This window comes from Lucilia sericata, unplaced genomic scaffold (genome assembly GCF_015586225.1).
Source record: "Lucilia sericata isolate MDLA Ls3-8-SP2 unplaced genomic scaffold, ASM1558622v1 Contig000475F_arrow, whole genome shotgun sequence".
Classification (NCBI taxonomy): Eukaryota; Metazoa; Arthropoda; class Insecta; order Diptera; family Calliphoridae; genus Lucilia; species Lucilia sericata.
In genome coordinates, this window is record NW_023994490.1 from 1,934 (window position 1) to 19,913 (window position 17,980).

At 31.8% G+C, this 17,980-nt stretch overlaps 1 protein-coding gene across 1 annotated transcript in view; it reads left to right on the forward strand.

The window, feature by feature from the left end:
• Positions 1 to 872: 872 nt before the first annotated feature.
• LOC119605321 overlaps positions 873 to 17,980 on the forward strand; it is a 219,630-nt gene continuing 202,522 nt past the window's right edge. The window contains 1 exon segment of the mRNA XM_037958348.1: positions 873 to 2,420. The gene's annotated coding sequence lies outside the window, so the exon portion shown is untranslated.

A 17,980-nucleotide genomic window follows, 5' to 3' on the forward strand; every position in this document is an offset into this window, starting at 1 on the left:
CAGTTCTAGTTCAGTTCTAGTTCAGTTCTAGTTCAGTTCTAGTTCAGTTCTAGTTCAGTTCTAGTTCAGTTCTAGTTCAGTTCTAGTTCAGTTCTAGTTCAGTTCTAGTTCAGTTCTAGTTCAGTTCTAGTTCAGTTCTAGTTCAGTTCTAGTTCAGTTCTAGTTCAGTTCTAGTTCAGTTCTAGTTCAGTTCTAGTTCAGTTCTAGTTCAGTTCTAGTTCTAGTTCAGTTCTAGTTCAGTTCTAGTTCAGTTCTAGTTCAGTTCTAGTTCAGTTCTAGTTCAGTTCTAGTTCAGTTAATTCAGTTCCAGTTCAGTTCTAGTTCAGTTCTAGTTCAGTTCTAGTTCAGTTCTAGTTCAGTTCTAGTTCAGTTCTAGTTCAGTTCTAGTTCAGTTCTAGTTCAGTTCTAGTTCAGTTCTAGTTCAGTTCTAGTTCAGTTCTAGTTCAGTTCTAGTTCAGTAGTTCAGTTCTAGTTCAGTTCTAGTTCAGTTCTAGTTCAGTTCTAGTTCAGTTCTAGTTCAGTTCTAGTTCAGTTCTAGTTCAGTTCTAGATCAGTTCTAGTTCAGTTCTAGTTCAGTTCTAGTTCAGTTCTAGTTCAGTTAGATCAGTTCTAGTTCAGTTCTAGTTCAGTTCTAGTTCAGTTCTAGTTCAGTTCTAGTTCAGTTCTAGTTCAGTTCACACAAACATTTTGAAATTCATCTCATCAGGAAATTTTACATACCTTGCTAGCATCTGAAAATAATCCCCTACCCATGTAATATGCAGAAGGACTTACTTTGATTTTGTTTTTGTTCCAACCTTAAATACGAAACTTACCCAATTCTAATGTTTCCAAGTTATTTTATTTGCATTGTGTTGTTCTTGTTAGAAATTGTAATTGTGAACATTGAAAAATATATCTATATAAACCGCGCCTGTCTACTACAACAACCTCAAATAAAAGATAAAATCCAACAACATCATAAAGCAAACCAGTATAAATTCTACAATAAAATACTATTTCAAACAAAAACAATAACTCAGAAACATTTACAAGAATTTACTAGGTAAAAGTCTATATTAAATTGTATAAATGTGTTTGTGTAAAAATCAGAGTATAACTAACAATACATGTGCATGACACAGTCTATAAAGGATGTGAAAAAATCAAAAAACAATGATGAGACAGGCGTAAGTTAAATGCGAAAAAATATCATAAAAAAAGAAATAAATGAAAACAACAAAATGAAAATAAAAAATTATATGAATAGCAGAACAAAAAATCTTAGAAAATAACCATAGGCAGCTGCAATAATATCAAATACAACAATAATAAATGCTCTTAAACAAAATAACCACAATAAAGCTTCCTCCTCTCCCCTCCTAAATACTGATGCTGCTTAAAGTCTAATAAAAAAAACGAAATATTTCTTCTTTCTTCTGTAATAAAATATAATTTAAACATAAAAATATATTAAATCATTTAATAAAATAAGCAAATGTTTAACAAAATTCCTTAACTAAGTGCAAATAAAAATATATAATTAAATATTTCTTAGCCACACCCTAAAAATATGCAGTGATTTGTTTTAAAAATATTGTTAAATTCAATATCTTACTCGTATAACCAAATAAAAGCGTAATAATTGTAAACAAAAAGTTCATAAAAATCCTATAACACCAAAAGTCTTAAATATTATAATTAAAATAATTAAAGATAAGTAATAATGCATAAAGATAAAAATTAAATTAATCCTTAAAAGTAAAAAGAAAACAAAAAAAAAAATTAATATCAAACATAAAAAATCAACAAAAAAGTATCACAAAAAAAGCACAACATGCTACAATTCAACACAACCAGCTCAATTTTCTAAATATGAATGAGTTGTTCCTTGTCTCTTGAAAATCTCTCTCAAATATGAAAACACAAGTGAGTAAGTGTTAAAGTGTGTGTGTGTTTGAGTTTAATAATACAAAAGGAAAACAAAATTTCAACACTCTCTTAAACATTACTTCAATGTTTGTTTACATTTTTGTCTAAAAAGAGCGAGCATATCCTTTAAAAATGAAAAGCAAAGAGAGCAAGAGAGTGTTGTAAGTTAACTCTAGTAAATACAAAAAAAGCTTTAATACAACGTGTGTTTGTAAATTTACACTTAAACTAACTAATGTTTTCATTGCTATTGTAAAAAAAAAAACAAAACAAACAAAATTTACTCATTTTTTTCGCCCGAAAAGCCAACTAAAAGTTCCTGTTAAGGACAACGACCATTAGCCGCAGTTCTCTTATATCTTGTTTTTGCTTTATGCATTTAATTCAACATCATTAATATTGAAGTGAATAAAACTAACATCATACTACAAGGATTTAAAAAAAAAAATCATCAACAATATTTGTAATAAAAAAACAACAACAACAGCGTTATCATCTACAGAGAAAAGGTAATAAATTATCTAATGTATACAAAAAACATAGAAAGACAAAAAATATAAATATTTTTATGGCGTTAAAATATCTTCTTTTGAAAGCATTTAAAATTTTTATTATAATATTTCTGTTTATTTCATAAAACTTATTAGAATCGTTACATTTTAGTACTCAAGTAATTATTTCTTTAAATTAATAAATAAGTTTAATGTCCACAGTGGGCTATTAAAGAACAAATTGTCATCATAAAAAATTTTATCTATATAGACTACTATGTAGTCTGTCTATAGTTTAGTATATGTTCTGGTCTAAACTATAGTCTGGATTATGTCTAATCTATAGTCTGGTATAGTCTAGTCTATTTATAGTCTGGACTATAGTCTAGCCTATAACCTAGTCTATAGTAAGTACTCTAGTCTAGTTTATACTCTGCACAGTGGGGCAGAATGGAAATTTTTTGGAAATAAATCTGGCATTTCTAAACGGCTGATCCGATCGGGATAAAATTTGGCGTGAGCGTAGCCAAGGAGTATTCGAGTTTAAGTTTTGAAGATGAACCCTGCAGATGCCCCAGGGACGGCGCTGTGGCGGCTCAAAGTAGGGTACCTACGACATGTAAAATTTTTAAACTCGTGCCATTTTTTTGTTTTTCACCCAAATACAAAGATTTTTATATTTTGTGAAAGCGCTCGTCGAGATCTTGAAAAAACATGCTTGGACATACTACTTATCTCTTATAATATCCGAGTTATAGGCATTTAAAAATTTAGTGATACAAAATTTACCATACCTTGGTCCGCCTTTTTTTGAATACCGGGCGTAATTTTGGACCAAATGGACTCAATTTTTTCTTGTTAGTTAGACAACAAAATTTCCAATAATATACAGAAAGTTTCAGATCAATATCATTTACTGATCCAAAAATATACGTTTTTTAATTTAAAAATTCAAAAAATTTTAGATTTTTGGCGTTTTTTTTGCCAAAAATGTGTCTTAACTCTTTTATTAATAAAATAAAATTTTCTTTAAGAACATATAACAATTTTATAGTTTTCTAAAAGGTATCTTTACGCAGAACGCTTTGGCGTAAAAAACTTGTCCTATTTTTTGAAAATGTTGCCACTGCGTCCTTCCGAATGTGACCTATTTTTTATCAAAACTTCAACTTTGGGCGACATGTTCTAAAATCCCAAAGCTGGGATCAGAAAACTGAAAGCACTTTTGGAAACCTCAATATGTTTTCTATTTACTCCAAAAGTATTTTCCCAGCCCTGAAAGAAATGTGGACCCTATGGGCAAAAAAGTAAAAAATCCCATTTTTGGGATTTTCATTCCTATTTTTGGGAATTGCGGGATGCCCTTTGACCTTTTCAATTTTTTTTTGCATTTTCTTATTTTAAATGACAAATTTAACAAGCGTTGAAAATTTCATTGAGTTTTGTTCATAAATAAAGATTTTGTCATATATTACATATTTGTTTAATTTCTAAAACTATGATTTATATCAAAATTTTAATAGGATCGCAGATAGCTACAACAATTTAGTCCATATTTATCCCTTAATATCATTTTTAGTTAGATATGGAAATTCTCGACCCTTTACAAAAAATTTCAAGCCAATATCTCAATTACATTCAAAAATATGTTCATTTAAACCTGTGTCCTTTAATTTCATCTTTTTCATATTTTAGTATTAAGTATGACAGAACATACATTTGGTGTTGAATAAAATATTTGGACAATTTTTAAAATTATTTCGTTAATTATTTTATTAAAGACTATAACATTGTATATACAATAAAAAGTTATAATTTTATTATGAGCCACGCACAACAACACCTAAATCACCCCACACAAACCACCTTTCCCGCCCACCGAAATATAAAACACAATTTAATACAATATCATCAGTTAGTATAATAGCTTTTTATACCCACCATCAAAAAAGATGGGGGGTATATTGATTTTGTCATTCCGTTTGTAACACATAGAAATATTGGTCATAGACCCACAAAAGTATATATATTCTGGGTCCTCATTAAATTCTAGGACGATCTAGCCATGTCTGTCCGTCTGTCCGTCCGTCCGTCTGTCTGTCTGTCTGTCTGTCTGTCTGTTGAAAGCACGATAGAGTCCGAATGGAAAGAGCTAGAGGGTTGAAATTTCACATAAATATTTCTTATAGGTAAGGTTTGTTTGGTATTGAAAATGGGCAATATCGGTCCACGTTTTCGGATAGCCCCCATACAAGTGGCCCCTCGAAAAGCAGCTTTAACAGCCATAACTTGTTTAAAAATACGAATATAGCGATGAAATTCGACATAAGTAAGTTTCTTATGATCCAAAATCAATATGCGAAATTTTATGAGGATCGGTCCATAACTGACCCTACCCCCCATATAAGGTCCCCTTCAGAAAATGACTTTAACGCTCATTACTGGCTTAAAAATACTAGTATATAGATGAAATTCGACATAAGTAAGTTTCATACGAGTCAAAATCTATCTAAAAAATTTTATGAGGATCGGTCCAAGATTGACCCTACCCCCCATATAAGGTCCCCTTCAGAAAATGACTGCAACGCTCATTAATGGTTTAAAAATACAAGTGTAGCGATGAAATTCGACACAAATAAATTTAATACGAACCAAATTCTATCTACCAAATTTTATGAGGATCGACCCATAATTGACCCTACCCCCCTATATATGGTCCCCTTCAGAAAATTACTTTAACGCTTATAACTGGCCTAAATATACGAGTATATAGATGAAATTCGACATAAGTAAGTTTCATTCGAGTCAAACGAGGTTTGATGGTGGGTATATAAGATTCGGCATAGCCGAATATAACACTCTTACTTGTTTTATTTGAAATGTTTATCTTAAACATAATACAATTAATTCTTACAACCTACTTATATAGTTAATTCCTAACACTACTTATTTTCTATAAAATAATCTGTCATATCGGTATACATATCCAGAAGGTAATATAAGTCCTTTAAATCTTCCTTGTTTTGAGATGATAGAGTTTCATAACAAATCCATCTTTTTCGCATAGTTGAAAGAACAGGATCAGAAGATAGAAGTAAACTATTAAAAATATCTTCATTCTGTGATTGCCTGGAGCATTTTCTTGAGCTGAATATTTGAACATGCTTAAAATCTCGATTCCTCTCTTCCTGGGCTTCTTCTGTTAACTCTCCAAGTGGAAGAATATTCGATTCAATTATTATTTGACCATGACACAATACTTTGTGTACTGTTGGTGTTAGTTCCCTCCATGGATACAGAGATACAAGTAATTTAGAAATTTCAGATGTATATTCCCCAAATCGATTTCCATTAATTTTATATTTACTATTCAGTGCCATTAAAATAGTGTTAACTCTTCGAAGCAACTCCTTGTCGATTCCAGTTATTTTTGAAGTAATTTCAAAATCACGAAAAAACCTTCTCGCCGTATTACCGTCATTTGTACTACCGCAACTTGAAAGTGGTTTGTCGATGTTTAATCCCATCTGAACTTTAAATTCTTCTTGGATTCTGCTCTTTTCCGCAGCTCTCAGTTCTTTCAATTCTTCATTATTTTTTGTTGATTTAGTAAGATTCTCTGGCACACTTCTATATTTGAGGATCGTATTCTGGCATGAAGTGGTGAAATTCCGAAAGACAGGTGTTCTTCATTAATACTTCTGCTTTTGTTTATATTTGAGAATTGCGACTTTTTCTCATTACATATTGAGCATCTCCAGAAGGAAGAAGTTTCTGTTATGGCATTGCTGACCTTTCCATCAATCACTGTTAAGCTTAGCTGATATGATACGTTAATAGAGAATTCCTTTATTTTTATGCAAATGGGCTCCAGTGCATTTATTTCATCTTTTAAATATTCCACTAAATCTTTTGTTGTTTTCTTTGACTCCTTTATATGTTCAAATCCAATGGGTCTACAAAAATTTTTTGAACCCGGGGTTGTATTGATATATATATCTTCAAATGAAATTCCGATGCTTGACGATGATGGATTAAGGGAATATGAACGAATTCGTAATGGCACTAATGATGACATAAATACACTTTTGTAGTCTGCTAATGTCCGACTTTTACAAGCTTGTTTGTATTCTGGAAGTGCTGATAAGCCGTCACATCCCCACTTACATATTAAGACAACATCACAGTTATGAATTTTCCTTAGTTGGTCTTCTGAAAAGTCTGACACAATTCTTGATCCTGTGTTTTCGAGCAAAGATGATATATCAATACACGCTTCCACATCATTAACAGCAATAGGTGATGGTAGGATAGTTTGTTTTTTTTCCAAGATCGCCTTCTATGATGGTAATATATTGTGTCCTTTTTCATGCAGAGCTTTCCTTAATATTTGGTACTTATTTCGACTGAGACCCAGTTCCAACATAAGCGCTATTGCTTCCTCTTCAGTAAAATTTGATTGTGAAGTTGGAGTTGGTATACTTTCCACAATTCGCTTAAGTCGTTTTGGTGATGCATTAGGAAGAATAGTTGCAATATGTACGACATCCATAGGTTGGTTTTCCTTTTTCAGCATTTCGTTAAATGTATCAGCAATTTCCTCATTTGAGATTGAAAAAAGTTTTTGTGTGACCCTCTTTTTTTTTTTTGACCTTGAACATAAGTCTTCGTATGACTTGCAAGGCGCTCCTGTTGATGTGTTGTAAGTTGAGATTTCCGTAGTAGTTTCCATCCAACTACAAAATTTTAATAGAAATTTCTTTTGATTTCCATCCACAGACTTACTTTTTACATCAAAAAGTTTTAAAAAGTTTTCAATTTTTGATATGCCTGTTTTGTCTACTTTTCTACTATATGTAGTTTTTATATAATTTGAAATGTCTTCAATTCTTTCTGGCCCTTTTGAAGATACATTCCATAAAACGGAACACAACTCTTCGTTTAATGTAATCTTCATTGTAGATTTATTAAATATGGTACTTAAAATCTGAGAAGTTTACTTATATACCAATTCTTGTCATTTCCGATACAGGTATTTCAAAGTAAAAAATTACAAATTGTCTACCTATTAACATTTAGGACTATATTACTATAACCTGTAATTCAGTCATTGATATTTCTTATTAGTGAATGAATCGAAATTATCATTACCTGTATACTTTTACCTACATGATCATAAACGAAACAGAACGAAATGATCTGTCGAAAAAATTTAGGTAAAAAATAGTTATAAATTTTTGAAAATTTAAGCATAATAGGACCTTTCAATTATAAGGATAAGCAAACAAATAGAAAATAGGTAAATATAAGATTTAAATATGTGCTGTCATACTTAATACTAAAATATGAAAAAATGAAATTAAAGGACACAGGTTTAAATGAACATATTTTTGAATGTAATTGAGATATTGGCTTGAAATTTTTTGTAAAGGGTCGAGAATTTCCATATCTAACTAAAAAATGATATTAAGGGATAAATATGGACTAAATTGTTGTAGCTATCTGCGATCCTATTAAAATTTTGATATAAATCATAGTTTTAGAAATTAAACAAATATGTAATATATGACAAAATCTTTATTTATGAACAAAACTCAATGAAATTTTCAACGCTTGTTAAATTTGTCATTTAAAATAAGAAAATGCAAAAAAAAAAAATTGAAAAGGTCAAAGGGCATCCCGCAATTCCCAAAAATAGGAATGAAAATCCCAAAAATGGGATTTTTTACTTTTTTGCCCATAGGGTCCACATTTCTTTCAGGGCTGGGAAAATACTTTTGGAGTAAATAGAAAACATATTGAGGTTTCCAAAAGTGCTTTCAGTTTTCTGATCCCAGCTTTGGGATTTTAGAACATGTCGCCCAAAGTTGAAGTTTTGATAAAAAATAGGTCACATTCGGAAGGACGCAGTGGCAACATTTTCAAAAAATAGGACAAGTTTTTTACGCCAAAGCGTTCTGCGTAAAGATAGCTTTTAGAAAACTATAAAATTGTTATATGTTCTTAAAGAAAATTTTATTTTATTAATAAAAGAGTTAAGACACATTTTTGGCAAAAAAACGCCAAAAATCTAAAATTTTTTGAATTTTTAAATTAAAAAACGTATATTTTTGGATCAGTAAATGATATTGATCTGAAATTTTTTGTATATTATTGGAAATTTTGTTGTCTAACTAACAAGAAAAATTGAGTCCATTTGGTCCAAAATTACGCCCGGTATTCAAAAAAAGGCGGACCAAGGTATGGTAAATTTTGTATCACTAAATTTTTAAATGCCTATAACTCGGATATTATAAGAGATAAGTAGTATGTCCAAGCATGTTTTTTCAAGATCTCGACGAGCGCTTTCACAAAATATAAAAATCTTTGTATTTGGGTGAAAAACAAAAAAATGGCACGAGTTTAAAAATTTTACATGTCGTAGGTACCCTACTTTGAGCCGCCACAGCGCCGTCCCTGGGGCATCTGCAGGGTTCATCTTCAAAACTTAAACTCGAATACTCCTTGGCTACGCTCACGCCAAATTTTATCCAGATCGGATCAGCCGTTTAGAAATGCCAGATTTATTTCCAAAAAATTTTCATTCTGCCCCACTGTGCTCTGGCCTATAGCTTAGGTTATATTCTGGACTGTAGTTTTTTTTGTAGTCTGAACTATCGTCTGGACTATCTGTAATTTACTGTCTTGTATAGTATAGTTTATAGTCTGGACTTAAAACTGATCTATAGCCTAATCTATATATAGTCTGGACTATAGTCAGTCTATAATCTGGACTATAGTCAGTCTGTAGTCTGGACTATAGTCAGTCTATAGTCTGGACTATAGTCAGTCTATAGTCTGGAGTATAGTCAGTCTATAGTCTGGACTATAGTCAGTCTATAGTCTGGACTTTAGTCAGTCTATAGTCTGGACTATAGTCAGTCTATAGTCTGGACTATAGTCAGTCTATAGTCAGTCTATAGTCTGGACTATAGTCTAGTCTATAATTTGGACTGTTTAGCATGGTCTAATCTATGGTGGACTATAGTCAGTCTATAGTCTGGAATATAGTCAGTCTATAGTCTGGACTATAGTCAGTCTATAGTCTGGACTATAGTCAGTCTATAGTCTGGACTATAGTCAGTATATAGTCAGTCTATAGTCTGGACTATAGTCAGTCTATTGTCTGGACTATAGTCGGTCTATTGTCAGGACTATAGTCAGTCTATGGACTATAGTCAGCTAATAGTCTGGACTATAGTCAGTCTATTATCAGTCTATAGTTTGGACTATAGTCAGTCTATAGTCTGGACTATAGTCAGTGCATAGTCTGGACTATAGTCAGTCTATTGTCTCGACTATAATCAGTCTATAGTCTGGACTATAGTCAGTCTGTAGTCTAGTCTATATTTAGCCTATAGTCTGAACTATAGTCTAGTCTATAATTTGATCTATTTAGCATGGACTAAGTATAGTCAATATATAGTGTGACCTATAGTCTGTCTATAGTCTTGTCTATATTTAGTCTATAGTCTGGACTATAGTCAGTCTATAGTCTGGAATATAGTCAGTCTATAGTCTGGACTATAGTCGGTCTATAGTCTGGACTATAGTCAGTCTATAGTCTGGACTATAGTCAGTCTATAATCTGGGCTATAGTCAGTCTATAGTCTGGACTATAGTCAGTCTATAGTCTGGACTATAGTCAGTCAATAGTCTGGTCTATAGTCAGTCTATTGTCAGTCTATAGTCTTGACTATAGTCAGTCTATTTTCTGGACTATAGTCAGTCTATTGTCTGGACTATAGTAAGTCTATCGTCTGGACTATAGTCAGTCTATAGTCTGGTCTATAGTCATTTTATTATCAGTTTATAGTAAGTCTATTAGCAGTCTGTAGTCTGGACTATAGTCAGTCTATAGTCTGGACTATAAATAGTCAGTCTATAGTCTGGACTATAGCCAGCCTATAGTCTGGACTATAGTTAGTCTATAGTCTGGACTATAGTCAGTCTATAGTCTCGACTATAGTCAGTCTATAGTCTATTCTATAGTCTAGACTGTAGGCTAGTCTTTATGGTGGTTCATTATGACATTTTATCGAGAAAGTCAAATTGAGTTGTTAAGTTAATACAAGTCGAAAATCATCACAGCAAGCAAATGTTCCCAAATTAATTTCTCCCATCTGACAAAACGTTTTCAGCACGTGTACTATGGCAAACATTCAATTCCACAATGGCATATTTTAACCAACTACCCTTTTCTAAATTGTTTAGTTTGCTCCATTTTTTATAAAATATTTTCCTCAGCAAGTCTCCAAGAATAGTATAAACTTTTTTACATGTTTACTTTTTATGTTGAAGAATGAAGAGGGGTTGAAAAAAAACTAAAACTTTCAACACAATTTCCCAGCTACCCTATTGATTTCCATAGTAAATAAATTGTTACATATTCTATGAATAATCTTTATTTCGTTTATGCCACAGCTTTAGCACCCATCAGTTTTCTGTGTGATAAATGATTTCAGCTAATAATTTATTCACCACAGGTAGAGCAGGGGTTAACAAACACATCATTTGACTGACTATATGTGAAAATAACTCTTCTGTGTTAAATTTCCGCAAAAATAAAAGTAAAATTTTCAAATGATTTCACATTAACCTGCTCGAATTTGCTGTTTATTAGGTCGATATGTAGACGGAAAACGTATGAATAAACAAATACTTTGATGTTTAGCTAGACAAAATGTATTTTGTGGATTTTAGGGTAAATTATATTAAAATAAGCGTAAATAAATTGAGGATTTTAAAGAATATCGTACTTATTGATTTATAGGAAAACATAACTTTTAAAGAAGTAGACTTAATAGGAGATTTTTGTTTAGTTTTTAATTTATTGAAGCAATAGACATTTACAAAATTTACCATACCTTGGTCCGCCTTTTTTTGAATACCGGGCGTAATTTTGGACCAAATGGACTCAATTTTTTCTTGTTAGTTAGACAACAAAATTTCCAATAATATACAGAAAGTTTCAGATCAATATCATTTACTGATCCAAAAATATACGTTTTTTAATTTAAAAATTCAAAAAATTTTAGATTTTTGGCGTTTTTTTGCCAAAAATGTGTCTTAACTCTTTTATTAATAAAATAAAATTTTCTTTAAGAACATATAACAATTTTATAGTTTTCTAAAAGGTATCTTTACGCAGAACGCTTTGGCGTAAAAAACTTGTCCTATTTTTTGAAAATGTTGCCACTGCGTCCTTCCGAATGTGACCTATTTTTTATCAAAACTTCAACTTTGGGCGACATGTTCTAAAATCCCAAAGCTGGGATCAGAAAACTGAAAGCACTTTTGGAAACCTCAATATGTTTTCTATTTACTCCAAAAGTATTTTCCCAGCCCTGAAAGAAATGTGGACCCTATGGGCAAAAAAGTAAAAAATCCCATTTTTGGGATTTTCATTCCTATTTTTGGGAATTGCGGGATGCCCTTTGACCTTTTCAATTTTTTTTTGCATTTTCTTATTTTAAATGACAAATTTAACAAGCGTTGAAAATTTCATTGAGTTTTGTTCATAAATAAAGATTTTGTCATATATTACATATTTGTTTAATTTCTAAAACTATGATTTATATCAAAATTTTAATAGGATCGCAGATAGCTACAACAATTTAGTCCATATTTATCCCTTAATATCATTTTTTAGTTAGATATGGAAATTCTCGACCCTTTACAAAAAATTTCAAGCCAATATCTCAATTACATTCAAAAATATGTTCATTTAAACCTGTGTCCTTTAATTTCATCTTTTTCATATTTTAGTATTAAGTATGACAGAACATACATTTGGTGTTGAATAAAATATTTGGACAATTTTTAAAATTATTTCGTTAATTATTTTATTAAAGACTATAACATTGTATATACAATAAAAAGTTATAATTTTATTATGAGCCACGCACAACAACACCTAAATCACCCCACACAAACCACCTTTCCCGCCCACCGAAATATAAAACACAATTTAATACAATATCATCAGTTAGTATAATAGCTTTTTATACCCACCATCAAAAAAGATGGGGGGTATATTGATTTTGTCATTCCGTTTGTAACACATAGAAATATTGGTCATAGACCCACAAAAGTATATATATTCTGGGTCCTCATTAAATTCTAGGACGATCTAGCCATGTCTGTCCGTCTGTCCGTCCGTCCGTCTGTCTGTCTGTCTGTCTGTCTGTCTGTTGAAAGCACGATAGAGTCCGAATGGAAAGAGCTAGAGGGTTGAAATTTCACATAAATATTTCTTATAGGTAAGGTTTGTTTGGTATTGAAAATGGGCAATATCGGTCCACGTTTTCGGATAGCCCCCATACAAGTGGCCCCTCGAAAAGCAGCTTTAACAGCCATAACTTGTTTAAAAATACGAATATAGCGATGAAATTCGACATAAGTAAGTTTCTTATGATCCAAAATCAATATGCGAAATTTTATGAGGATCGGTCCATAACTGACCCTACCCCCCATATAAGGTCCCCTTCAGAAAATGACTTTAACGCTCATTACTGGCTTAAAAATACTAGTATATAGATGAAATTCGACATAAGTAAGTTTCATACGAGTCAAAATCTATCTAAAAAATTTTATGAGGATCGGTCCAAGATTGACCCTACCCCCCATATAAGGTCCCCTTCAGAAAATGACTGCAACGCTCATTAATGGTTTAAAAATACAAGTGTAGCGATGAAATTCGACACAAATAAATTTAATACGAACCAAATTCTATCTACCAAATTTTATGAGGATCGACCCATAATTGACCCTACCCCCCTATATATGGTCCCCTTCAGAAAATTACTTTAACGCTTATAACTGGCCTAAATATACGAGTATATAGATGAAATTCGACATAAGTAAGTTTCATTCGAGTCAAACGAGGTTTGATGGTGGGTATATAAGATTCGGCATAGCCGAATATAACACTCTTACTTGTTTTATTTGAAATGTTTATCTTAAACATAATACAATTAATTCTTACAACCTACTTATATAGTTAATTCCTAACACTACTTATTTTCTATAAAATAATCTGTCATATCGGTATACATATCCAGAAGGTAATATAAGTCCTTTAAATCTTCCTTGTTTTGAGATGATAGAGTTTCATAACAAATCCATCTTTTTCGCATAGTTGAAAGAACAGGATCAGAAGATAGAAGTAAACTATTAAAAATATCTTCATTCTGTGATTGCCTGGAGCATTTTCTTGAGCTGAATATTTGAACATGCTTAAAATCTCGATTCCTCTCTTCCTGGGCTTCTTCTGTTAACTCTCCAAGTGGAAGAATATTCGATTCAATTATTATTTGACCATGACACAATACTTTGTGTACTGTTGGTGTTAGTTCCCTCCATGGATACAGAGATACAAGTAATTTAGAAATTTCAGATGTATATTCCCCAAATCGATTTCCATTAATTTTATATTTACTATTCAGTGCCATTAAAATAGTGTTAACTCTTCGAAGCAACTCCTTGTCGATTCCAGTTATTTTTGAAGTAATTTCAAAATCACGAAAAAACCTTCTCGCCGTATTACCGTCATTTGTACTACCGCAACTTGAAAGTGGTTTGTCGATGTTTAATCCCATCTGAACTTTAAATTCTTCTTGGATTCTGCTCTTTTCCGCAGCTCTCAGTTCTTTCAATTCTTCATTATTTTTTGTTGATTTAGTAAGATTCTCTGGCACACTTCTATATTTGAGGATCGTATTCTGGCATGAAGTGGTGAAATTCCGAAAGACAGGTGTTCTTCATTAATACTTCTGCTTTTGTTTATATTTGAGAATTGCGACTTTTTCTCATTACATATTGAGCATCTCCAGAAGGAAGAAGTTTCTGTTATGGCATTGCTGACCTTTCCATCAATCACTGTTAAGCTTAGCTGATATGATACGTTAATAGAGAATTCCTTTATTTTTATGCAAATGGGCTCCAGTGCATTTATTTCATCTTTTAAATATTCCACTAAATCTTTTGTTGTTTTCTTTGACTCCTTTATATGTTCAAATCCAATGGGTCTACAAAAATTTTTTGAACCCGGGGTTGTATTGATATATATATCTTCAAATGAAATTCCGATGCTTGACGATGATGGATTAAGGGAATATGAACGAATTCGTAATGGCACTAATGATGACATAAATACACTTTTGTAGTCTGCTAATGTCCGACTTTTACAAGCTTGTTTGTATTCTGGAAGTGCTGATAAGCCGTCACATCCCCACTTACATATTAAGACAACATCACAGTTATGAATTTTCCTTAGTTGGTCTTCTGAAAAGTCTGACACAATTCTTGATCCTGTGTTTTCGAGCAAAGATGATATATCAATACACGCTTCCACATCATTAACAGCAATAGGTGATGGTAGGATAGTTTGTTTTTTTTCCAAGATCGCCTTCTATGATGGTAATATATTGTGTCCTTTTTCATGCAGAGCTTTCCTTAATATTTGGTACTTATTTCGACTGAGACCCAGTTCCAACATAAGCGCTATTGCTTCCTCTTCAGTAAAATTTGATTGTGAAGTTGGAGTTGGTATACTTTCCACAATTCGCTTAAGTCGTTTTGGTGATGCATTAGGAAGAATAGTTGCAATATGTACGACATCCATAGGTTGGTTTTCCTTTTTCAGCATTTCGTTAAATGTATCAGCAATTTCCTCATTTGAGATTGAAAAAAGTTTTTGTGTGACCCTCTTTTTTTTTTTTGACCTTGAACATAAGTCTTCGTATGACTTGCAAGGCGCTCCTGTTGATGTGTTGTAAGTTGAGATTTCCGTAGTAGTTTCCATCCAACTACAAAATTTTAATAGAAATTTCTTTTGATTTCCATCCACAGACTTACTTTTTACATCAAAAAGTTTTAAAAAGTTTTCAATTTTTGATATGCCTGTTTTGTCTACTTTTCTACTATATGTAGTTTTTATATAATTTGAAATGTCTTCAATTCTTTCTGGCCCTTTTGAAGATACATTCCATAAAACGGAACACAACTCTTCGTTTAATGTAATCTTCATTGTAGATTTATTAAATATGGTACTTAAAATCTGAGAAGTTTACTTATATACCAATTCTTGTCATTTCCGATACAGGTATTTCAAAGTAAAAAATTACAAATTGTCTACCTATTAACATTTAGGACTATATTACTATAACCTGTAATTCAGTCATTGATATTTCTTATTAGTGAATGAATCGAAATTATCATTACCTGTATACTTTTACCTACATGATCATAAACGAAACAGAACGAAATGATCTGTCGAAAAAATTTAGGTAAAAAATAGTTATAAATTTTTGAAAATTTAAGCATAATAGGACCTTTCAATTATAAGGATAAGCAAACAAATAGAAAATAGGTAAATATAAGATTTAAATATGTGCTGTCATACTTAATACTAAAATATGAAAAAATGAAATTAAAGGACACAGGTTTAAATGAACATATTTTTGAATGTAATTGAGATATTGGCTTGAAATTTTTTGTAAAGGGTCGAGAATTTCCATATCTAACTAAAAAATGATATTAAGGGATAAATATGGACTAAATTGTTGTAGCTATCTGCGATCCTATTAAAATTTTGATATAAATCATAGTTTTAGAAATTAAACAAATATGTAATATATGACAAAATCTTTATTTATGAACAAAACTCAATGAAATTTTCAACGCTTGTTAAATTTGTCATTTAAAATAAGAAAATGCAAAAAAAAAAAATTGAAAAGGTCAAAGGGCATCCCGCAATTCCCAAAAATAGGAATGAAAATCCCAAAAATGGGATTTTTTACTTTTTTGCCCATAGGGTCCACATTTCTTTCAGGGCTGGGAAAATACTTTTGGAGTAAATAGAAAACATATTGAGGTTTCCAAAAGTGCTTTCAGTTTTCTGATCCCAGCTTTGGGATTTTAGAACATGTCGCCCAAAGTTGAAGTTTTGATAAAAAATAGGTCACATTCGGAAGGACGCAGTGGCAACATTTTCAAAAAATAGGACAAGTTTTTTACGCCAAAGCGTTCTGCGTAAAGATAGCTTTTAGAAAACTATAAAATTGTTATATGTTCTTAAAGAAAATTTTATTTTATTAATAAAAGAGTTAAGACACATTTTTGGCAAAAAAACGCCAAAAATCTAAAATTTTTTGAATTTTTAAATTAAAAAACGTATATTTTTGGATCAGTAAATGATATTGATCTGAAATTTTTTGTATATTATTGGAAATTTTGTTGTCTAACTAACAAGAAAAAATTGAGTCCATTTGGTCCAAAATTACGCCCGGTATTCAAAAAAAGGCGGACCAAGGTATGGTAAATTTTGTATCACTAAATTTTTAAATGCCTATAACTCGGATATTATAAGAGATAAGTAGTATGTCCAAGCATGTTTTTTCAAGATCTCGACGAGCGCTTTCACAAAATATAAAAATCTTTGTATTTGGGTGAAAAACAAAAAAATGGCACGAGTTTAAAAATTTTACATGTCGTAGGTACCCTACTTTGAGCCGCCACAGCGCCGTCCCTGGGGCATCTGCAGGGTTCATCTTCAAAACTTAAACTCGAATACTCCTTGGCTACGCTCACGCCAAATTTTATCCAGATCGGATCAGCCGTTTAGAAATGCCAGATTTATTTCCAAAAAATTTTCATTCTGCCCCACTGTGCTCTGGCCTATAGCTTAGGTTATATTCTGGACTGTAGTTTTTTTTGTAGTCTGAACTATCGTCTGGACTATCTGTAATTTACTGTCTTGTATAGTATAGTTTATAGTCTGGACTTAAAACTGATCTATAGCCTAATCTATATATAGTCTGGACTATAGTCAGTCTATAATCTGGACTATAGTCAGTCTGTAGTCTGGACTATAGTCAGTCTATAGTCTGGACTATAGTCAGTCTATAGTCTGGAGTATAGTCAGTCTATAGTCTGGACTATAGTCAGTCTATAGTCTGGACTTTAGTCAGTCTATAGTCTGGACTATAGTCAGTCTATAGTCTGGACTATAGTCAGTCTATAGTCAGTCTATAGTCTGGACTATAGTCTAGTCTATAATTTGGACTGTTTAGCATGGTCTAATCTATGGTGGACTATAGTCAGTCTATAGTCTGGAATATAGTCAGTCTATAGTCTGGACTATAGTCAGTCTATAGTCTGGACTATAGTCAGTCTATAGTCTGGACTATAGTCAGTATATAGTCAGTCTATAGTCTGGACTATAGTCAGTCTATTGTCTGGACTATAGTCGGTCTATTGTCAGGACTATAGTCAGTCTATGGACTATAGTCAGCTAATAGTCTGGACTATAGTCAGTCTATTATCAGTCTATAGTTTGGACTATAGTCAGTCTATAGTCTGGACTATAGTCAGTGCATAGTCTGGACTATAGTCAGTCTATTGTCTCGACTATAATCAGTCTATAGTCTGGACTATAGTCAGTCTGTAGTCTAGTCTATATTTAGCCTATAGTCTGAACTATAGTCTAGTCTATAATTTGATCTATTTAGCATGGACTAAGTATAGTCAATATATAG